Consider the following 22,209-nt stretch of genomic DNA (forward strand, 5'->3'; position numbering starts at 1 on the left):
TGGTTTCACAGACGGTTTCACCAAAGTGTGACGGTGAAGACACACTGAAACATTTCCAGTGCTGCTGGCAATGGAGTTGAATAATATAAATACATTTTCAGGTATATAAATATATAAATGTCATCTTTATGTAGAATCAAACAATAATGTCTTGGTAACAATCACTGTGTTCCAGAGCTGAAACAATCAAAACTGGTGACATCAAGTCCTTCACCACCAGCAGCCTCAGGAGACCAGAATACATATGCTATGTTATGTTTTTAGTAAAGGACACAACAGCGATTACAGATGCTACACTAGCTTTACATGACACCTGTTCTACACAGACTCATAAGATCAATTTTGTGCCTCTTGTGAAGAAAGTGAATTCCTGGGAAATGTGATACACCACCCACTGTAGATGAGGCAAGTTGTGGTACAATGACTACAAAACTAGGAAAAACCAACAGCAACCACAACTATTCTAAGTAGTTAAATTGGATAAATATGTAGTTTTGCTTTTTTATGAACAAAGTGATGAATACCAATGTCCCACATTATTATGGACTTGCAGTTTATTTCAGCCAAGCTTTTGGTTTCATTATTAGGCCTAATGTGTCATTGTGAAACATCCACACTGACTCCCACTTGCACAGAATGAGTCATGACAACTAATGAAGAAAAAAAAAAATCTCCATTAATTTAAGAGAACATCATGACCACATTTTAAAGTCCAGTGATAATCACCTGTCGTGCACATGACAGCTGTTCTGGTAAAGATATTACACAACTGAGAAATGTACCTGATTGCACAATATTGCTCTCAATAACACCAGCATTTCTGTCACCAGAGCAATTTGTCCTTAAGAATAAAATGCAAATCAGGACTTAGAAAAAGTTAGAAAACCATACAATGAATGCACCATGGCTTCAAAGGCACCTATTCTTCAAATGGCTTAAGGCCATACAGTGTTCTGTTTCAATAGCGTTTGATCCTTGTTTCAAAACGGACGAGTGGTGAGCATCCAAACAGAGATTAAATAATAATATGGGGGATTATTTCAAGGTTAGAGTGCTGCTATGTATTCATAGAGTCTGGCCTGTCCATGAAAGTGAAGCCACTGTGATGCAGCCAATTTAAATAAAACGGACCGTTTACAGCAAATGGGGTGCGTGTTATGTATCCTTCTGATTTCTGTGGAGCTTTCATGGGGACGCTGATGGCATTGTGCATCAGAATTTGTTCTTAAACACTGGGGATGACGCAGTAGCTTTAATATCAACACCTGAAATAACACATAACACAGAGATACGTTTGGTGCCTCCGATTTTGATCCAGGGAATCCAGATGTTTACTATTGTTGATTCTTGAATTCAATCAAATGTATTAACGTGATTAGGGTAACTTTTAATGAACTGAAATAGTGACTTTACCCCCCCCCCACACACACACAGCGAGCAATATGAGACGGTGAATCTTTTGGGGTTGCTGGCAGAAGTAACCTGCATCTATTGATTTGCTTTTAAAGTGATATCCCATTCATCATAACGGCACGTCAAACCTGATCAATAAAAGGATTTCGTGGTTGAAATGTAGATAAGATTGTTTTTTTTGTTGTTTTTTTGTTTTTGCTGCTCCACACGCGCACCTCCCCTCCCTCCCTGTTTCCCTCCCTCTCTCTCTCTCTCTCCTCTCTCTCTCTCTCTCTCTCTCTCTCTCCTTCTCTGTTGCGCGCGCGTGGGGAGCTCACTCAGTCAGATGGAGACTCCGGAAAAGTCTCGCATTTCCGCGACAACACCCTGCCGCCGGTTGTCAAAATAAAAATGAACAATGTTCACGCCGAGGATACGTTTTTGTCTGGTGACCGTTTTCTCGCGCTCCACGCTCCACGCAGACACCTGTCAGGTCTCTTTGATCACCTTGGTGACCATGGCTCGTGAGCGGCTGCATGGGAGGAACTGAAACGACTCAACTCCAGAGTGAGTATCTTTGCTTAAACAGATTATAATTAATGATAATAAAAAAAAAAGGAATGATTTTGAGACTATTCCTCAGCCGAATGCTGTTTGTGTTCAATTATTTAAAAGTTCATCATCCTGATCTTAAACATCATTGCGTGTTTTGTTAAAAATCCCCCTTCTTATCAGTCTTTCATCATTAATCTCACAGGAAAAGTTGTGGTATGCTGTCACACTTTTGAGTGTGTATGAATAGACAGTTTGTGTGTGCAGTGACACCCAACAGCAGCCTTAACTAAATGCAGACATTAGATACAAACACTGCATGCAAATTCTTCAGTAATTCTTCAGTAATTGTCTATAAAAGCTATAAAGTCCCCCAAAGTGATACTGTGTGTTTAAGACTTTGCTTAAAAGTTAACATCCTCCTGGTTACATTTTTCTCCCTCACTGAACAGCTGCAGAATATCTCAGTGTCGTGTCTCTGGGGGGTTAAAGACTCCACCAGAGACTGAATCCCAAACATGACTGAGTTATGAGGCAGAGATAAACCCGCTGTAAACATTTGTATACACGCTCCCAACGTCTTAGGCTAATAATTATTATTCTGTTTATTGTAACATAACAAACCAGAGCATCCTCTGTCAACATCTGACTATTCCAGAGATTCCCCTGGCTAATTCCTTTCATTATGCCTAAATGGTTTCTCTCATGCATCCCAGCAAACAAGCCATGAAGTGAATTGTGTATTCTTTTTTCTTCTTCTTCTTCCAGCTCATTGCAGAGGTTTGGGTTTGAAGTCTGGGGTTGGATTTGTTGATGTGTGAGGTGTTTGTGCACTCGCTGTTTCAGTTTGACATTTAGTTCATTTTCCTCCACTCCTGCTGCAGGGAGAGGGGGCTGCTGCCGTTGTAGCCACTGCTGCTGAGTGCAGAGCGGAGGTCCTGACAGGCAGCTGACCTTTGGACAAAACCTGCCTCTGCAGATGCTCAGCGGAGCTTCTAAATGACTAAAGTTGTATTTTATTGTTAATTAGAAGGAGGCGGTGTGTAAGTTGTAGCAGCCTTCACTTAAGGGCTGCTGCACCCCAGCCCTGGAGTCTGTCTGGTGTGGTCTGCTGGGGTAGGAAAGGTTTTAGGTTGCCCCCCGAGTTTGCGGAACAAATGTCTGGAGCTGCTGAGATGTCAAAGCCATGCTTCTTTTGGCAAGGGCCGGTGTTCGAAAAAAGGCTTAGGTAATGCTGAAAGTATGAGAGGGGAGAGGGAGAGCGAGAAGGCTGTACCATATCAGATTGTTTAGACTGGACTCTGGGGGTCCACCACAAATGGAAGAAAAAGATTCTGTAACAGAGAGCATTAGGAATGTGGGAGGATTGCATGATACTAAAGTGTTTTGGCAACAGCTCCGAGCTTCTATTTCAAGAGTTGGTAGTTTTTAACCTGAGATGACAACGAGGCTCAGTAACGCAAGATTGGCTCTGCATTATTTCAGACTGCTTTAGAGAGGACGGTTCAGTGTAGTCAAACTTGCATCTAGTCTGCATCTGTCAGTCTCTTGTTGTTGTGCTCGAGCTGCCCTGCTGCTGAGTAATTTTCCTGATGGATGGATGTTTTTCACTATTCTTTGTTTTTCTTTTCCATCCAGCGATGTGTTGTATTTAATACAGTTGTATCAGAGAATGTTCCTCTTCACTGCAGTTGATTTTAAAATGTATTTTGTCATATTTTTTTGCACATATCACAGCAAAAGGGACTGTGTCTGTAATGTGCAGTGAAAACTCAATTAAATGTATCCATTGGAACACACTTAATAAACTTGGCCATACGTATACTGTATAATGATATGTAAATTTAAACTGTAGAGTGAGTACTCGGGCCATTTTGATTCATATTGCGTTAGAAACCAAGGTCATTCTGAAGTGATGACAATTTTATAACACTTAACCGAATATTTCAACTTTACTGTTTAAACACTGAAAGTTTTTCTTTTTTTGCTTTAAGATTTCACCCAGGAATATCAGAAAACAAACAGTAAAGGTTCCCAAAATGCAACAAGTCAAAAATAACACTTTAATTAGCTGCATAGCCCTGAATGAAATCCAAGACGAATATTTTCTCTAATACATTAAAGCATTATGTGGGACCAGGCAGTGCTCCAAGTGAAACGTAGGCACAGAAATCACAAGTGACTCATAAGATGTATTTATTATGTTTATGACACATCATCATCATAATTACAGTCTAATCATGAAGGTTTAACAAAAATCAGAAAAAATGTTTTCACAAGTATGAACTTATTGCTTTTACCTTTTAAACCTTTTACGTGCGTGCTGAGTGTTTGAACAGCCCTTGACTCACAAGAGTTAATAAAGAAAACAGAGTCTGATCAAGCTGCTACATGTCATGCGTTTGACGTTTTGTGTGAGCGAACAGGATCTACAGTAGTAGGTCTCAGCACACAATCGAAAGCAGAGGCAGTTGAACAGCGCTGACAGGTTCTGTCTTTAAGTTTTTTTCATCAGTGCAATCAGCAGCCACAGGCACTCTCGGTCCCAAATCAAGAAGATACATGTGTCAGGTTCAAGAAGAACATCAAGCTTTGGTTTTTGACCAAACAGCTGAACTGAGCTGTTCTTCCCATTGATTTGGCTAATCAATGGGAAGAACATGATCAAGCAGTGAAGTTAGCCTGCTCAGATGAACTGGCTGGCTTTACTGGGATTCATCAGCTTTTAATAACTATAAAGAATATGTATGTGCTGTTTTACTGCATGTTAAGAACATTTGGTCCTGGCACTTCCACTGTTGTCCTTATTACTAGTTTGTAATCCTAACAAAATTAAATAAAATATTTATGCAATATTTAGAATCATGTTATCTGAAGGGCCCAGAATACATTAAAGGATGATTCTGGTTCATTTCAACTTTGGGTTTGGGTCTGTTGATAAAAACTGTACTCTCCAAGTGAATTGCTGACATCTGGAAACAAAGCGAGAGATGAGGCAAGAAACACGAGCCGTCAGACGATCACACAGGCTTTAAACAAATCTCCAGATTAGATTCTCTTACTCAGGAAGAGAAAACAGGTGAAGACTACAATTATGATCCAAACCCTCTGTTGTAAAAACCCATCACAATTTACAAAGCCCACTAAAATAGACAGAAATAGATACATTTTGACTTTAATACTCTGGTACCCCAAAACCTGGAAACCTGTGGTGTCAGCAGCTTTCAACAAAATGATCATCCTGGAACATGATATCCATTATCCACTTCTCTTAATACATCTTTGCAGTTGACAGATTGGCATCCTGGTTCACCTTTGCCCCACTGTACTGTAGTTTTCCTGTTCAGTATATATAGTCAGTATAATATCAGCAAAACCAATAGAAGCAGTGTCCAAAACCCAAGTTGTAAAAACCAGAATTACCCTTTAAGTGACAGATTCTACACTGCCCACCCAGGCTGACCTCAGATCCACCTTGTGTCTTCAGCCTAGCCTATTTCTTATCCCTCACAGGCATTAAACAGTAGGTCAGATGTTTCACATGTTTTCTGCTTCTTATTAACGTCACATCGCTTTGAAAGTGCTGCTAAAGCAAACGACCTGTTGCTATAAGAAAAACACATGCATGCAAATATATACACTGATATGCATTCGCAGATACATGGTTTAACTGAGGAGACCACATCTGCACTCCAGATGTCAAGGTGGACTGTGGTGACCTGTCTGATCAAGACAGACACTGTTAAACAAGAGGTTTAACATTTCTGGGGCTTTTCTTAGCAAACGTCTGTTTTGTTTAGACTGTGCTGTTGCTTCAACGGCCTGCTTATTTCACTGATTAAGAAATCAGATTCCTGCAAAGGCAAATATCAGTCTCCAATACAAGAAAATCAAACCCTCATCTTTTCTCTTAGTGTGAAGGGAGAAAGAAAGGGAGGAATAGTCCGGCATGATGTGATGGATGAAGCCCACTTCCTGAGATATTTGTGTTCTCAAGGAAATTTTACATTTCCTGCCAAGATCTCGTCTATAATCTGACCGTGAAAAGGGTCAGCGAGAGACAAAACAAACTGATCTCTGATCTGTCAGTGGGGAACAATTGTTGTTTTCTGTCCTTCATATTACTTCAACTGTTGATTTCTTTTTCATCCACACACAGAAAGTTTTACTGTTACTGCAGTTTTTGGTCCCATCCATCTTTGTTTGACTTCCCCATCAACAGGGAGGCCGTCTTATTTCCTTTTGTGGCATTGGTTTTTCTTGTGCCTCCCATTTCCCAGTGCTGGGATTCAGCCAAGTCCCAGTCACAGACTGTACTGTACAAGGTCAGGATGTGTTTACATAGTTATAAACATGAAGACACGATTAAAACATGTTTCAGGAGAGGCAAGAATATGTGTGTGTGCTGAGTGCTGGCTCTTGGAACTGATTGTCTCCTCTCTTTAACTGATTTTGTGGTCACAGTGAATCATCTCAAGGCGTCTTTTTTACATTTCTACAAGCTCTATTTCATGTTAAGATGTCATAATGTTGATGCTTAACTGAGCTGTACATCTGCATATGGCATGCTGCATTTTGTCTCTGGAAGAGCTCTGCAGGGATGCTGATTTTCATTTGCTGTTTAGTTGGTATCTTCGCAGCAGAGGCTGATTGGCATCATTTTGTCCACCAAGGGCAGATAGAGGGAGATAAATGAGAGGGTACAAGACAGGGAAGCAGTCTCTAATGAGCATGCCTTTGTATGTATGTAGTGTAGGGTTTTACACCCATGTAATGGCAGATCCTGCTCCTAATTTAACACTCCAAACTTAATTTTAGTGAACAAATCAAACAGATGCATAAAAGTCTAGTCTTCTGTCTGAAGGAGCCAGCACTAAGACCTGTAGTTTGACAGTAGCAATTGATAATATTTATCAGCAGAACAAAAAGTTGAATTCCAAATTTGACACACAGCTGTGGATTCTGTGCAGCTGGGGCTAATTAAAAATAATGAGCTCCATGGTCTGTTTATGTAACAGCCACAAGCTACTGATATGATGGACCTTTGTCACAGCTGAACATATTGTTATTACAATCAGTAAACAGTGTTTGTCACTACAGCCCTTGCAAGGTTCAGTGGCCTCCAGGCAGACTGTAAAGACTTCATCTCAAAGGTAAATAATCTAATTTCCTCATTTGCAGTTGTTAAAAGTTGCCTATTCTACAAATTACAGTTGTGTCATAGCACCTTTCATATAGAGATGGTTTAGACTCTGTCCTTTATAATATTATTTACAGAGACTCAGTTTTCCTTATTAGCAAGCACTTAGCAACAGTAGCTAGGATAGGCGTCCTTTAACAGGTAGAACCTTTGAGCAGAACTGGTTTTCAAAACACTGAATACAACCTAAGGCATGATTTTGAATTCGGTTTTGTTAGCAAAGAGGAAAGGAATGGGATTTACAGGTCTATTAATTAGATCTTCCATTCTTGACCTCATGGGTGGTGTCAGAAAAAACACCATGATTCAAAGGAATCAAATGGTTTTACCTAATCAACCTTAACAGATTCAGTGAAGTTCATGGACGTCTGCACATTAAGTCATGGAATATCTTGGGCAAGGTTGACATTTTGACCTGCGGATGGAGCAACAGGAACACTTAGTGTCCAAAATGGAAAGTAGTTCATCCTGTGGGACCATAGAGGTGCTCTTTAAACTCAGTGGCGATCTGCCCATCAATTTCTGACATTTCCTTTCTACAAATGGGAGATCTGGACTGATAGTGCTATTAACAGAAAGGTCAGGAGCTCACCGCAAATATTATTCATTATTCCTCTTGGGTTCGTGGATATCCAAGCCAGAAGGAAATCAAGCCAGCAAGTGTTGTAATATCTCGATTTGGTACAAAGTGTAAGAATGGAATAAACAACTGTCTGACCAACATCATTACTCTTAGGAGTTTGAAATTACTATGGAGGTGAGTGTAGGGTTTGTTTGTATGCAATTGATACATGTCTTATGTTATCAAAGAAATGTTTTACAGACGACACACTGGTTTCTTGCAAGAATAATTCTTACATTTACAGAAAAACATGGACTTTCCATTTTTTTCATCTTATCCATATTGCCAGTAAAGTAGCTGCATAGGAGAAAAAAAGAACACAACAATATGTAGCTTATATCTACTGCACTGTGTGAGGTACAGGGTGAACTTACATCCATGGCTTTACACTTCAGAAAACATCCTTGAGTCTGCAAGACTTCAGTTAATCTGACAAACAACAATAATAACCCAACACACTGCTACCAATGACCTGAGTAATATCCCTTTCTGGCTGTGAGATCATTCTTGACATTTTGTCCACTTAGGACAGCGAAGGAATCCAATGCGATGACAAATGCTGTTTTTTTATTCTGAGTCAGCAAGATTGTGATGGTGGGTTTTCACCTCAGTCAATCCCACCTGCGGTTTGCTTCCCACCACTGATCGATTTTTAGACCAAAGAGGTCTAAAGGCTGTCTCCTCTGCCCATTCTCACACAGTTTTCCTCATCTCTGCTGCTTCACTCCACGCTTTACCCTTGACTCTCACTGTCCTCTTTATGCTCTGTCACATTTACAAATCTCTCTCTTCTCTCACACTTTGAAATTTTGATCCAGCCAGACATTAATCTTTAATGGGAATAAGGGATTAATAGTTACAGAGAACAGAGAAGATAACAATTACCTGGATGTGTAGAAATAAAAAGATGCATGAATAAAAGAATAGGTAGAAAGACAGGCATGAATTAAATGAGACCAGTGGACATCTTTTTTTAATTTGATACTTTTAAAAACACAGACAGAAAGGGCTTTACACATCATTAAAAATCATCCAAACAACATCAAAATGCAGAAATACCAGACATAAACAGGAAAGGCAGGGATCTGGATTAGTATCAGAAGCGGCTCCATTCACTAATAACTTTAACTATCAACTACTGTAATGTCAGAGTTGCATTTAGCAAGTGGTATCATTGGCATATTAAAAAGCCCAACTACCTACTAATATTTAATCAAACGAGGCCCATAACATCTCAAGAAGGATCAAAATTAAGTTCTTTGCCCAATCCCAGTGTCTGCCCATGCAAGCTTGTAGATACTGCCATGAATTCCTGATAAATCTGCAAGTGCTCAGCTGCCCCATTATTAAATCTGCAAGTGTGTGAAGGCTTTCTTGTAGACTTTATAGCCCTTTGTGCATACTTTTAGCAAGTCCACACTGATGCAGACTTTTTGTGAGTAACCCACAATTCATAGCATGCTCGGAGCAAAACAGGGATGATAGGAAGGTTTTGAGTATCAAAATTTATTCATATGCAGGTCTCAAGCAAGCACTGTTTATTTCAGCATCCTGCCATGACATGATCATGATTTTTGAAAATTTCTTAAAGGGGGCACTGCAGTGATTTAGTATTGTACTTCCACAAAGCTTAGGGACTACGGCTAAAATCAAAGCAGCAGAGACAGAGATATTCTGACTTACTCTCTCTCTGCTTCAAGCTACAAAAACTCTACATCCTACTCTCTTCCCACAATGCAACTTGATAGTGTCTTTCATCAGATTTTCCCTGCCAACTGTGTCCCCAGTTTATAACGCAGGCTCTCTCTAAAAATTTGTAGTATCCAAGCCAAGGTTGAGATAACTGTCAGGACATCACCATGACATCATGGGGTTTATTTTTTCAGACTCCCTCCAGAGCTGCAGAAGACATGATTCAGCTATTTTTACAGGCTGGGTAGTAATCCACACAATGACAAAACTGAACTTGATGTGTAAAATCAGCAGATGGTCCCTCTAATCTGATTTGATCTGACAACATTACAGGAATTCTGCATATAAACAGAGTGTGAAGAACGAAATTGCATTTGCCCTGATGTCACAAGGTGCTGTCCCCTCCTCTTATTATTTAGTTTCTCATTGTGACTCATGCAATTACACGTCAGTAATGTCAAAATGCACGTGCAGTATCTAGCTCACAGCATGGTCGTCTAAGATGACTGAGGTGCTGAGCTTTCTTTATACTCTGAATTTGCACCTTAGTCATGTAAGTGTGAATATTTTGAGGCACATAATGTTTTTGTGACTGTACTTAAACAGGCCCCTGTTGTGCAATAAGGAAGAAAACACTACAAAATTAGAGAATGCTCCATGAAATTAGCTGGAACTGGTGCAGGATTTCATTTCCTGGTCCCACATTGTTAAATCTTACAAACTCTGCAACAAAAGAAAAATAACTCTGTTACTGTCTCAGGAAATGTTTTAAAAACATTTTACACTTCGATATCTGGAATATACTTGCCCTGGACCTTCTTATTATTCATGTGGCGGAGAAAGAAAACAACATGAGTGCACTTGCCACACTGTGTGCCCACCTGCATCAATACCTAACTCGGTTCTCAGTGTGAAAAACCTTGATCTTGAAAATTATATTTTCAGGTTAACAAAATAAAGCTCTCAGCTGGCTCGCAGCTCACAGAGAATAATCGTGTATTTTTAGTTTTGAATTACAGAGTAACTATTATTCTGACCTTGAAAGTCTCTTAGCAGAGCTTGTCTTTGCATGTGCTATACAGCCCTCATCATAAAGCAAGGGTTCTCCATCCAACAGACCACACACACACTCTGCAGCTGACCTCAAACATTAGAATTGACTCCTGCTATAGAAAGAAGTATAGTTTTGAATTCACATACTGATGCCCCAGAGGCGGAATAAAGCTCCCCCTCCAAATACCCTAATATTAAAAATGTTCCTACCAGCTTTCTTGGAATTATGGGAGATGACTGAAATACTTCAAAGGAAACTACTCCACTGCACTTTTTAGTGAAAAGAAAACTGAAGTCATATTAAAAAAAAAACATGTGCCATGTTTTAACAACTGTTTCTGATTTATAGGAGGCCCTCCTAAAGACTGGGGAGCGTGTAAGAAATGAAGACAAATGATGACCTGCAGATTAAAAACTGTGATGAATGGACACATAAGGATACACAACCTCCTGTAGGTGAAGCTTGAACTTTTTTTTTTGGAAAGAATAATTTCCTGGCCCCTATTTCTACATGCCTGCTCTGCCTCTATGCCAGTATGTCACTATCAGACTGCAAATATGGGAGCAACACCCAAAGGGACCACAATTGCAGCCTCCACAGTTTTCCCACATCTGAGGACTATGGGAAAAGGCCTGTCAGGACGTTTTTTGACTTTAGGCACACAAACGTGCCTGAAAATCAGGACATCAAGTGGGTCTCCCTGCTGTCCCTCACCAACCTGCGGAGCATCTCCAAAGTCAGACTGGTCAGTTTCCTCCTGGGTTTGACACTGACGTTCCTTATCATGGCTTCTTACATCCTGCAGTGGGACAAGAAAGGACTTCTGTTCACCCCCGCGCCCTATCAGCTCAGACCTGTGGTCATCCCGACGAGCACGGCAGCAGCAGCAGCAGCAGCAGCAGCTGAGGTTTCCTCTGAGAAGAATACAAATAGACATGAAACTGCTGGTGAAGATCATCGGCTCCAAACTGGAGTACACACCCAGAAAGGTGCCTGATGAAAAGGACGTCACTGAAACGGACTCTCCATGTAAGTCTGTGGAAAAAAAACAAAACAAAAAAAAAAAACCCTGTCTGACTCATTTTTGCTGTGCATCAGTAGACCAGCTATGATAAAGGCTGTTTTTGTTATAGTTCCAGGCTACAATGATGCAATGTTTTCACCCAACATGACAAACATATACTGGCAAATGATGATTTAGCCTCACACTGGAAAATGTTAATAAGTGAGCACTATGATCGCTTTATTTTTTTGTAGAAAAATGTGAGCTGTAGGAGACTGACAAATAACAAACACTTTACAATCAGTGCAGTAAATGCCTTGTTTGGTGAAGCTCATAATGACCAGTGTTTGTTGAGTCCGTCAGAGGTGTTGATTCAGCTTAATGTTTTCAGAGCCAAAGTTTGTGGAGCTGTTGTGTAAATATCAGGTTACATGTCTCGCTAAGTGTTGCTGAGGGCCTGCTGACTGCTGTTACAATGTGCTAATGGACTGTAATTCTCCTATGTTAGTGTATGTTCTCATCATACTTTTTCACGTTACCCTCCATAATTTTGCTGTGTTTATGGAAAAGGGCATTAGCAACTCTGGCAGCTACACTGTAAATCACAATTGCAGAGGTAGCAACACAAGTGAGTCACTAAGCTGAATACCAATGAGTGGTGTGTGTCAGTGTTAGAATATCTAACTGAGTTTTCATAGCAACACAATATTGCACAAAGAGGCCAGGTAGGTGATGGTGATGCATCATTTGTAAAGCTGTAAAATCATCAATTCTGGATTTTTTGATCATTTTATATCATGAGAACCTATAACCACTGACACACAGTGTAAATTACATGAATCACCAGCTGCTGTTTTCTATGAAAGTGGAACCTACCATCTTTTATCATAGGCCTACAGTGCTTTATACACTATTTCAGTATTTGCCCTGCTGCCCTGTTTTGCTAATCTTATTGCCTCCCTCTTTGCAGCTGTTCTCTATAATTCCTCGCCATTTCCTGCCTAGCATCAAGAGCCCCTGCTGGTATGAAGAGCTCTCGGGCGAGCTCAGCATGGATCCATACAGGAAGAACCTCTTCACTCTGCGCTCAAAGAGCTTCAAGACGGTGTGTGACCGCCTGAGGACCAACTTTCACCAGCACTTATACAACAGGGATGGCAAACCAGTTGCGCCTGCGCTGCTTGCCGTACTTCTACATCATCGGCCAACCCAAGTGCGGCACGACGGACTTGTTTCACAGACTGCTGCTGCACCCAGAGGTCAAGTTCAACACCATGAAGGAGCCGCACTGGTGGACCAGGAAACGCTTTGGTGAGTCATCAGGAGGTGGCTGGTATTTTCTAATCATTTTTGATGACTCTGTCCAAAGTTTGCAGAGGCCAGCTGATGATTAAGTGGTCATTCTGGGTGATAATTAAATCCAGAGAAAGAAAAGGACAAACAGATGGCCAGAAAATACACAGTTTTAAAGCTGACCAGGACTCTCTCTCTTAGGACCATAGATTTGATGTATCTTACAGAAACAGTTCAACACTTTTGGAAATGTACTTATTCACTTTCTTGGAAAAGAGTTAAATCAACACCATATGAAGCAAAAATCCAGGGGGCGGTTAGATTTTGAGGGGGCTGGAATATGTCTTGACCACAGGAAGTGACTTCCCACAGTCTTGTGGTCATTATGAGGTTGTTAGTTAACCAGTGGAGAATGCAGGAAATCATCGATTCTGGCCAAGAAGTAGTCTTGCAGCAACAACCATGACAAACCCCCAGTAAAACCACAATTTGTTGTTTTCACTCTTCTGTTTTTGTACTTTGAAATGAGATGTAGTATAATGGGCTTAAGACAGACAGACAGACAGATGTTCTCATCTGAATCTTGGCAAGAAAGTGAATATGTTAATTCCAAAAACAATGAACAACCAATATTATTGTTAGTGGGTAAACCCATGACTTCTTAACTTATGAGCTGTTTGAAAATTCTGATAGTTGGTCAGCTCCTAATTTACTTCAACAGGCCTCTCTTGACATATAACAGATGAAACAGCTGCTGCCTGACCTCATCACACTGTTTTCAAGTGATGACTCCCAACAGTGATGCAATGTGTTCCAGGTCAACCATTTCTCTGCTATCTCCCATTTAAACATGTAAACACAGTTGACTCACATTTTCATGTCAGCCTGATTTTATTTCTTATGTCTTTTTTCTTCCCACTGGTTCTGATTTCATGATTATTAGGGTGTTCTCTCAGTGTATTTTCTTACCCCTCACAGAATTTCTCATTTGTAACAATAAAGTCTAATTCAGCAGTACAAAATAAATGTCCAAATGTGAAAATAAACTGGTAAAATAAGGTTAAGCTGAGCTACTACCACTGACTATAACTGAGGACTTTCTGCAGCTGCTTTGTGATGGAAGGCTCCATTAATTCTTATCCCGTGAGGGCTTTTATTGTGAGCTGTCTGCAGGAAGTACTGTGTATTCACAGTATTTAATAACAACAACATATGCAAATTGTTTGTTTATGCATTGTTATTTAGCTGTATGCAATTGGTGTATGTTTATATGTTGTTTATGTTTATGAGTGTAAGTGCTTTTAAAAATGTATTCAAATTATTAGATTTTTTTTTTTTTTTTAATCAGCCTAATTCAAAGTTTATACAATCCATTAAATTACTTTTATGGTGAAAAAGTCTATAAATGAGATTTAATGAATGTCATTTTGGTGTACCTCGGGGTGCAGGTTATATCCGTTTCAAAGATGGCTTCCAGGAAAGTTTTCCTGTGGAAGATTACCTGGATCTGTTTGACTTGGCAGCCCACAACATCCAAGCGGGAATCAGTGGAAATTCATCTGGAGGCCGCAGTGCACTGCAGCTCATAACAGGTGAACACATGTCAAAGTGTTTGTGTGTGTGTGGGTGGGTGTGGGTATGATTTGGTATTGTTAGTGTCCATTGTGCATCAGATGGAAGAATCTCTTGCCTTTCTAGTTTTCATTTACTATTTTCTGAGGACCTTTGAACGTCCAGACAATTGGACCCTGACCATGATTCAAATTGCAGGTCTCCTTTGTCTCTTTCTCCTTTATTGTCAGGCCTCTCTCATTTTGCCTCTGACCTCAGGAGAACTACTGTGCTCATGTGAAGAGCCCGAGGGAAATACCATTCACATTATTCTAGATATTTCGTTGGGTGCTCTTGTGCCTCTGTGATTATAAATGTGGTTGGTTGAAATCTTTGCTCACCTTGCCCAAGCTCTGAAAGACAATAGAGAATAATCACAAATAAACATGGAAATAAAGAAACTGCATTCACAGAGTAAAGCGGTATTGATCTTTTGAAGAGCAATGTTTAATATTAGGTTGGTTTTCTGAAGTGATTTTTTTTTCTTTGATGTTTTGCCGTCAAGAATGCTCTGCTTAATTGGCTTTGCTTGCTGAAGTGGAAAAAATCTCCTTATTTGGATTTTGCATGGATACTGATAATAAATTATGTTTAGACTGTACTGCTGCAAAGCTGTTCAAGCATATATTTGTGAGGGATAATGTTCCCAGATAAGGAAAGTGTTTGCAACATCTTGAATATTTTTGGCCTGAAAATCTGCTCAACTTCGCCCCATTATGCCTGAGTCTCTGCGCTACTTGCTGCATTTTAAATGAACTGTTGTTACCCAAGGTGATGCTAAGACTGTCAATGTCTTGACAGGTGAAGCCAGTGCATCCACTATGTGGGACAACCAAGCCTGGAGCTACGTTCACGCAGACAGGGAGGACACAGAGCCTCCGTTCCTGGCCCAGGACTTCATTCCACACGGTCCAGCCTGGTGCAAAAATCATCATCATGCTCAGAGATCCAGTAGAGAGGTACTGCAGAGAAATCCACTCTCGCATCTGCCTTTATAGATTATTTTGGTTCCTTCTAAAGGGATTTTCCAGTAATTTATCATTGTTCAAAACATATTTGTTTCAAATCAGAGCTCCAATTTGTGCATCCAGCAAAATCTCATTTTGTTCCAACTGGCTTACAGCTCTGTTTCACCCTGTTCCCAGGCTTTATTCTGGACTACCTGTACTTTAAGATGGCCAACAAGTCGGCAGAGGACTTCCATCTGAAGGTCATAGAGTCTGTGCAATTGTTTAAATCTTGCCTGTCTGAGAGGTCACTTCGCTCTTGCGTCTACAACACCAGCCTCTCCAACACCATGCCGGTTAGCTGAAATTATGTTTTCACTTTTAACCGTCTGAATACCCATGAGAATAATTACAGTTTTTGTAAAAACTACATTTAATTATACCCAACAACAACAAACATTTTGTTCCTATGGAAAAAAAAATCTATCTGTCCTCCAAGTGGCTGTAAATGGATGCAACTTCACTTAATTCCTCCCCACTCTGTGCAGGGGGAAACATATCACCAGCTAGCCTCCCAGAGTCACTTCACACCCTTCGGCATATATCCTATCAGGCAGCGCTCCCTCTGGAATAAACTGAGTTATGAGCTCTGTCGGTTGGTCACCCCTAATCACAACATGTAGGTGACAGCACTGTTATCCTGGGAGATTTACTACAGTAAAAAGCAGCAATCGGCCTGGCCTGAAACCACTGGTGGAAAAACAGAATCAATCTGAGATCTAACATAAACATTCAGAAAAAAGATCCTGAGATTTTTTGTTTACATGCCTCCTCTGTTATGCACGTGATGAAGATGAGGGGTTTCAAAATTTTGAAAGCATGTGCCATTGTGCTTGTGAATCACAGCGCGGTCTCATACTTTCAGCCAGTGCTGTGGTGCTGTGGTGCCCTCTTGAGGACTCACAGTGACTGTGCACATTAAATCATATTTTTTATACAAGTCATGAGCCGTCAGTTTCGGTTTCTGTAGGAATCAGTTTTGAAGATCTGGCACCTGTGCACCACACTGATGAAAAGAGCTGAGTGTTGACTGAGATTTGCTATATTCTGTATTTTACTTACTGTCAACAAATCCATCATAGTGTGAGCTCAAAGCCCATTCTTTCTACTGAGGATGTAAATGAATCCGTTTTTCCGAAGTTAATCATAATGAAACAACGTGTTTTTTGTTGTTGGGCAATAGTGGAAGTGGTGGAAGGCTTTGGATACACAGAGAATACTTGTCTGTGGATCAGTTCATTGAAGTTTTTTGTGTTTTCAGTGAATTTGTTGACAATAAAAAAAGCTTTATCCTGATTAGCTGATTTCCATTAGTTGTTTACATCATTTTGTCTACCACCTGTACACCTGCTTTTGACTTTGACGTAGAAATCTCATTACAAGAGACTTATATGATGTTGACTTCTTTTCCCACAACAGGTGAGGCTAAACTTGGGGATGTATATCGTCTTCTTGCTGGACTGGTTGACAGTTTTCCACAGGGAGCAGATTCTTGTTCTACGACTAGAAGACTACGCAGCCAGCCTCAAAGTGACAATCAAGAAAGTTTTTGATTTTCTGAGCGTGGGTACGTGTCCAAAGAGCTGCAAAAACATCTGTTACAGTGACATGCTCTTTGTACGTTAAAATATAACCAAAGCATGCTCTATATTATATCTTTCTGGCTGTGTATTTATTTGGTTGTTTCTGTTTTGAGCTTCCACTTCTGTATCCTTTTCAAGGTTTAAGACGTCTTGTGTCCCACCTTCCCTGCAGGTCCTCTGTCCAAGCAGGCGGAGGCAGCACTGACCAAACGGCCCATGTCTAACACGCGGAGGGCAGCGGACAGGAACCTGGGTCCAATGCTTCCAGCCACCAGAGACCTCCTCAGGGAATTTCACCAGCCCTTTAACCATAAACTTGCCAGTGTGCTGGACAACAAGGCCTTTCTCTGGACTCACACCTGAAGTGGCATGAGCATGGACGAAATGCAGATGGACGTAAATGAACAACCAGAGCAAGAAGCTAAAGCAGGAAAACCTAATGAAAGAGATACACAGGTGTTTAGTTTTAGTTTTATGAAGTGTATGGGCTTTGTGTGTGATATTTATTTACTTTTGAAAGGATGTGAGCGACTCATCAAATCAAGATGATACAATAAAATAAACTGAATTTGTGTCTTCATTTATGGCTCAAAAGGCAGGATTGATTCTGGTCTTGATACCATGATATGATTTTACATAAACAAATGCCCTCAATTCCATTTTTACTGTCCAGCTCCCCTAAATATTAACCAGAAAGAATAGTTTATACATTAGATTTCAGAGAGTTGAAGAGAAAGTCAACAGTCCTCACATGATAGGGATACATATTATTATAGTGGTTTGTACGTGTTTGTGCAGAAAAATCAATGGACAGTTTTGAAAGTCAAGATGTTTCATTACTATTGTCCTAAGTCTAAAATGATGCATAAGTCATCTACAATACTTCCATTTGATTGAAGACAGCTGTGGAATAATAATAGTAACGATCTTAAAGCTACTGAAGCAGTAATGAAAGGGGCAAACTGAACGGTAAGGAGTTAAAACACACGGAAATGGCAGAGGAGTAGAGTAGGTGGAGTAGATTCAACTTCTGTTGTGTGTGACGGACAGTTTAGACATCATGTTCATGGATTAGTCACAAGAGGGCACTAAAACACAGAACATAACTCTCCAGTAGCTCAGCATCCAAAGGATCGGTTTGCTCCATAGATATGCTGTTACTGTGATATTTCAGAGTTACCTGCAGAATACTATCCAGGTTAAAATGTGACAACTGTTTAAGCATCCTCACACGGATTATAAGTGATGTTTTCTTAGTTATGGGGATTTCATTTGCAGGAAAGTGTGATTAAGGTCTGATGGTGACACATCTGCATGGTTTCTTGATCAATGTAATAATAAAGCATAAATTTGCTGTGGTGCATATTAAACAAATCAAATCCTGTGTGACCAAACCAAAAGAATGAAATCCAGGGGAGAGAGAGAGTTTAATAGCATACCACACAGTCCAACCAGATGAACTCAATCGCCCTGATGACCCAGCTCCGCCCTCCAGGTGTCAGACTGAACCTCACCATCAATTTTCTGCAGGAAATCATGGTAATTATGTGTATTTACAATCAGTCTCAAAAGTTTACACAGAAGCAGTTTTTCCCAAGGAACTCAACTGAAAAACACCCCTCTCAGGTGACACTCTACACTCTATATATCCATGTATATAAACACATACACAGCTGAAATGTTGTTGGAGAATTTTGTGAGCAGACCCTGAAACATTTTTCAAGGAAGAAATGATCATTTCTATCATTTCTGCTGAGAGCAAAACATATCAAAGGCATTTCTTGGAAACATTTCCATTACTTTTTACTTTACTTGTTTAATATGTCACTGCATGTTACTGTAAAGGACTGTTATATTGCCAAGAAATGCCGGTGCCACAGAAATTGGAGTTTCATTTAGAATTATTAAATATAGGACTCTTTATTTTAGCAGGAGAGTCGCAGAGAGTTGCAAAGCAGAGCTGTGATAAATGCAGAGGAAATAAAACTCTTTTAGCTTCATCCTTTTGCCTGTGATCACCACCACTCTTGTTTCTGTCATGGAAAAAACAACACTGTATCTAGTAAACTGTGAACTGTCTCCACATTTCTTGTCTTTGAGGACTAATTTGCATTCAGTTTGAATAAAATGACTGTTTCATTATAAGTGTTTGACATGCTGTCAGAGCCTTGCTTATTTAAACTGCTATGTTACATGGAAGAGTTACTTATGTAAACACTTTTCTACACTTGTGTCATTAGTCACTGTCATCTGAGAAAATTACCACTCTTATCTGCGCCTAAGTTGATGGGTTGACCACCCATTATTTGTAATGCCATTCAAATTACAGGTGACATTTTCCCTCTGTCACTGTGAACACACGCTCATTGAAGAGAAAAAAAAAATCAAAGATCAGAAGAGGAGATTGAGGATGGCCTGTCGAAAGTTTAGCTCTGTGATTATGTGCATTTACAATGTGATTGATCTCAGGGATGACAGCAGAGTCTCAGGAGCCGCATGGCTGAAGCACTAGTGCTTTGGTCAGAGAAAGGAGTCAGGCATGGCTGATTGCCCTCTTCATGTGATATTGATGGTAACCCTCTCCAGGATTTTCAAAGGCGGAAGAAACAGATAAGGTGTCTTTTGACATTCCTTCATTTTGTCAAGGACGTGAGGCGTTTGATTGTGTGCACATCAGACTGCGCACATAAGAGATTGTACTATTTTAGGAGCTAGGATGATGTGAGAGCCGACTGAGCACCCATGCTTTTTGCTTGCATCATCCTTTTTCACACCCAGTTTCACAGTTTCAACATTCACACCTGGGAACTGATGCGAAAAACCACCACCATCATCATCATCATCATCATTTACTGTCCGGCTGAGCAGCTTCACTACAGCAGTCTGATCTATCTAGGGCCATTACTGATGCCCAAAGGACTGTGGACAGCTTAAGTACTTCACTACCTGGACCAGGTGAGCTTTTAAAGCAATATACAAACATTATTTGTAATACATTCAGATATTTTCTATTTCAGATCTCCCATCTGTTTGCCCTACACAGCTATCACGTCACTCTTCATTCTCACTTCTAACAATTTTCTTTCTATTGAGTTTTACTTTATTGAGTTGTTTCTTGTGTGTCATATTTACCATATGGGACAATGAAGACCCAACTGAACTGAACTGACTGCTAGTTCATCTTACAAAGATAGGCTGCTTTGGTTGAGATCATGATATTTTCACTGATTATCATTTATCAACTGGCAGTTCAGTAATACAGAGGTATTTATTGAAATGTGTGTGCATTTTAATTTATTTTTAATCATTTAAACAATTTTCCAGCCAGTCCTCACTCACACATCTGATCTTCTGCTTAAAATTCATGCTGCTTGGTTTTGTTTGGCACTTCTATACAGCTCATCTGTGATGAACTGAGGAGAATTGGGCATTTGGGTGAGGAAAAGGATCTATTGAACCTTTGGAGCATCCTCAGCTCATTGATTAGTGAATCAGTGGTGAACACAATGAATAAAAATCATTAGCCTGGACCTAGAGCCCCAGAAGCTAAAAGTCGCTGAAGAAACACAGCGGGGGGAAGGAGGGAAAAAAGAAAAAACATCCTAAAAGATTAGAATAGCAATTTCACACTATTTTTCAGTCAAATTTTGAAAACTAATTTTTTCTTATATCACATTATATCACATTTTTTGGGAAACTTATTTTCTTTTTTGCCAAGAGTTAGCTGAGAAAAATCATACTACTGTCATGTTTGTCTGTTCAATATCAAGCTACATCCAGAAGCTTGTAGCTTAGCTAAGCATGAAGACTGGAGGTGGGATAATCAGTTTGCTCAGACTCTTGTGGTCCCTGTGAGATTGCCAGGTGACCAGTGGAGACTCCAACAAGTCACTGCTCCCAGCCAAGAAATAGTCCAGCACATAACCCCCGTAAATCCACAACTTCTTGTTTTTACACTTCGTTTTTTGTTCTGATTAAACAAATGATATGTCACTTAATTTGTTAGACTCAGAGGTGCTAGTTGGATTTATTACCTTTGGAGAGAACCAGACTAGCTGTTTTCCTGTATTCAGTGTTAATGCTAAGCTAAGCTAAAATCTGCTCCAATTTTTCCCAGTATGCCAAGTTTTGCTATTTCAAAGGATTCTTCTTAGTAGTTCACTGTGGAAACAGTCTTAATAAGAATGGAGTTTTCTGGCTGGCCCTTGGGTTTTAACAGAGCAATCTGTGATATCTTTGTAAAAAGCTTTATAATTGGTTGAAAGCTCATGTGCTTTTACCAGAAATCCAAACTTTACAGGGGTTATGGTCAGAGTTAACTTTGTAGACAATAATGATGACTGTGGAGCTACATAAGTACTGAGTAAAAAAAACAACACACTTTTTGTCCACTCCAACCACAAAAGTCAGTGCTTGAGTGGAAAATAAGTTTTGCTGCACAACAAAAAGTGGGAACAAATTATGCTGTTAACGTTTGCAGTTTAATTTTATTTATGTGTGTTCTTCTCTGAATGTTGTAAGTAACAAAGTTTTTAAAGTCCACCACTTGCTGACGACAACGATACAAAAATAGGAAGTGAGTAGAAAAAAATATAACAGCAATCATTTTGTGAAAAGATATCTGAGGCACACTAATGTCCTCTGTCATGCACCTATGATTTTGTTGTGACGTCAGCTGTACTGAGAACAGCAATTTACACACATCTGGCTCTATGATTCAGATGGTACTCAGGCCAATTAATCCAATTATATGATGGTTCATCTCTACTCTGATCAGAGAATCAGACCTGATTCTGAATCCATGGGATGTATATAGAGAATATTTTATTTTTGGAATAATGCAGCCGTAAAAACATGGAGTTTGAACATTGTAAAATATTACCCCCAATGTAAATATTACATCTAAAGGAATTTCGTTTGAATGCTGTGAATCAAGCTTGGATTTACAAATCAAAAAATGAAAGTGAATTATATTATATTTTCATCTTTGATTTGCACAGTGCAGACAACAAACATCTAACCCTCTTTTGAACCAACTATGTGCTGCAGTGCTGTGTGTGTGTCTCTCTCCTCATGACCACCCATCAGCAGCAACAACAGTCGGATACATCCAAAGGTGGCATGTCTCGTTTTACGCTTGCGGAGACAAACAGAGTAAAAGAATGATGGAGATAAATCTCTGTGTACTACTAGGCCTGAG

At 39.9% G+C, this 22,209-nt stretch overlaps 1 pseudogene; it reads left to right on the forward strand.

Annotated features, from left to right (window-relative positions):
- The first annotated feature begins 1,683 nt into the window (after nt 1–1,683).
- LOC108897338 (carbohydrate sulfotransferase 15-like) lies at nt 1,684–17,589 on the forward strand (annotated as a pseudogene).
- Nucleotides 17,590–22,209: the final 4,620 nt, after the last annotated feature.

This window comes from Lates calcarifer, linkage group LG16_LG22, assembly GCF_001640805.2.
Source record: "Lates calcarifer isolate ASB-BC8 linkage group LG16_LG22, TLL_Latcal_v3, whole genome shotgun sequence".
In the NCBI taxonomy this organism is placed as follows: domain Eukaryota; kingdom Metazoa; phylum Chordata; class Actinopteri; family Centropomidae; genus Lates; species Lates calcarifer.